Source organism: Mus musculus, chromosome 17 (genome assembly GCF_000001635.26).
Source record: "Mus musculus strain C57BL/6J chromosome 17, GRCm38.p6 C57BL/6J".
Classification (NCBI taxonomy): Eukaryota; Metazoa; Chordata; class Mammalia; order Rodentia; family Muridae; genus Mus; species Mus musculus.
In genome coordinates, this window is record NC_000083.6 from 9,747,624 (window position 1) to 9,750,751 (window position 3,128).

The following is a 3,128-nucleotide window of genomic DNA, read 5'->3' on the forward strand; positions in this document are numbered from 1 at the left end:
GGGGGATGGCCTAGGCCATTGTGAGTAAGGTCATCCCTGACCTGGTGATCCTGGGTTCTATAAGAAAGCAGGCTAGTCAAGCCATGGGGAGCAAGCCAGGAAGCAGCAACCCTTCATGGCCTCTGTATCAGTTCCTCACTCCAGATTCCTGCCCTGCTTGAGTTCCTGCCCTGACCTCCTCCAATGATGAACAGTGATGCAGAAATATAAACCTAATAAACTCTTTCTTCCCCTGATCATGGCATTGCACCACGGCTATAGTAACCTTAAATAAGTCAGAATGGCTTGTGGGGTGGGGAGGACTTTCTAATGTTTCATCTTTCAGCCTCCAACCAAAAGCTACTCTTAAGTGCCTTGAAATTGTTATGAGCATCTTGATGGGGAAATTTCCCCCAAAGCTGAGATCAAGATGCTAAGAGCTGAACCAATACGATGACATCTGCACATTTACAGCAGTTCACAGGCCCTGCTGGCTTGGAGACAGCTGGACTGATAAACATTTGTGGTTTCTTTTGGAAAAGTAGGAACAAGTGGAGGTCTTAAGTATTAGCCACTGTCGGATGAATCATAATTTGGCTTTCCAGAGACAGCTAATGTTACCTGAGACCTTGCAACAAAATCTCCAAGACCCAGCAGGAAGCCAAGAATTGAAAACCTCTTTGCATTAAAAACCAACCAACAAAATTCTTACAAGAGCTAATCAGAAGAGAAAGTATACTAACCCGTGTCCAGCTTCAGGTGTTCTCTCCCAGCCTCCAGTAAAGGGGCTTATGGTGTTCCAAGAGCATGGAACCTCAGTGGCCTTCAGTGCAAAAGGAGCCTACACTATTGTCTTGCCCTCACAACCTCTTCTAGTGGCCATATTTTTCTTTCCAACCAGACCATGCTTCCAACATAGAAAGCAACAGAGACACCGGAGATCATCCTGGGGCTCCTCTTCTTCCCATTACTGCTTGGAGTAGCCAGTGTCTTCTGTGAAAATGAGGCCATGAGAAAAAGGGCAAGACAGGCACCCCACAGCTCCTTTGTCTTCAGCTCTTCATCCTTATGAGTCAGCCAATTGCCTATGTGGACAGGATGCACTCTCATCAGGAACTGGAATAAGGACCACTGAGTTAATTTGCGGTGTTTCTGTAGTTGTACGAGGACCAATCGATATACATGTGAACTTGAAAACAAGCTCATGCCAACATGGGGGGTTGAATGTCTGTGGCCCACCAAAGAGTCACAACTTAAAGTCTGATCCCTCAGGCCTTGGGAAGTGATGATGCCATGGGTACATAGTCTCTTAAATGAAATTAGTGCTTTCTAGTAGAAAGCGCTAGAGGTAGTTCTCATGCTTAAGAGTAGTGGCTCTCAACTCTTTAACCCTGTGACGCTTTAATTTAGTTCATGTTGTGGTGATCCCCCAACCATAAAACTAATTTTGTTGCTACTTCATAATTGCAAATTTTTACTGTTTTGACTTTAATGTAGGTATTTTTGGAGATAAAGGTTTGCCAAAGGGGTCATGACCCCCAGGTTGAGAACCTGGTAGAGGGAAAAGAAGTCACCTATGAACTAGAACTTGGGTCCTCACCAGATCCCAAATCTTCAAGCTCCTTGATCTTTGAATTGCAGCATCCAGAACCGAGGATGTGTTTTTCTAGCTGGTGCTATTTTGTTATAGCAGCCTGGAGAGACTAAGACATTCAGTTACACATACAACTTAAATTCTCAGCATGTCCACTCCTTGAAACAGGATCTCCTTTGAGAGCCTGTGCCACTGAAGCAAACTTCCCCTGTGTAGTGCCCATCTGAGCTGGCTGGCACTCCTTGTACTTTCAGAAGTTCCCTCCTCTCACTGTCCCCATGGAGATCGCCTCTGCTACTCTGCATGGTACGTGCACATACAGCCACCAGTCTGACTACATAGCTCTTCACACAGATATTTGGAATACTTTGGTTCATTCACCCATCACCAGTCCAACTCTGGATGGCATTCACTCCTGGCTGTGGAGGAGGCCTTGACGGAACAGAAGAGACCAAGCCTTCAGTGCCACTTCCAGTCTGAGTGCCTGCCTTGGCTTCATGTCTTCTGTTGTTACGAATACTCTGACCAAAAGCAACTGAGGGTGGGGGTATATATATATATATATATGGTTTAAGATTCCTGTTCAAAGTCCATTACTGAGAGAAACTCAAGACAGGATCAGAAATCACCATATCCAATCAAGAGCAGAGAGAGGAGAAAATGTCTGATCCCTGTTGGGACTCAGTTAGCTTTCCCCTCTCTGGCAGTGCTGGGGACCTATTGCCTAGGAAGTGTCTGCCACACAATGGGCTGGGCTGTGTGACGTCCACAGGCCACTCTGATGTTTCTGACCTGAGACTGTTTTCCCGGGTACTTGTACAAAGTTCATAGTTAAACTAACCAACACAGCCAACACAGAATCCTCCCGATTCTCTGCTTTGTTTCGTTAAACAAGTGAAACCGGTAGCTTTGAGATGGCTTTCTGATACTATCTAGCAGCCCGTGAGACCAAACGTTTGGACTCTTGGAATGGCTATGGTGGGAAGAAACCAGGAAGAAAGATTGGCCCACAGCCTGATGTTCACTGAGCAGCTCTAGATTACAACAGTCAGCATCACGTGCATGGCCTTGCTCAAGCACACATCCCAGCACACCGCAATCTGCTCTGCTTTCTCCATATTGAGCGTTCACTGCACATGAATAACAATACTTTATAGAGGTGCTATCCCCTTACATAGCCCAGGCTAGCATCCCATTCATGGTCCTCCAGCCTCAGCCACACAGATGTTGGAATTACAGCTTTGTAGCACCACATCAGGCTTCAATCACTTCTCACTCTTCAGAACAGACAGTGTTTTCTAGTACCCTTAGGAACGTGGCAGTGTCCAGGATCACAGCTCAAACAGAGGCACTCCACTACCCCCTAATCCCACACTATCCAGCAAGGCTGCTTCAACCTCCCAGTTCTTTCGCCCAACCCCAGTACCACATCTGTATGGCCAAGGTCACAGCCTGTACCTTCCACATCATCTACTATTAAAATCTGACTGTGGAAAACATGCTGAGCTAAAACCAAGCTACATGCTAAGACACAAATCCATTACAACCTCAAGAT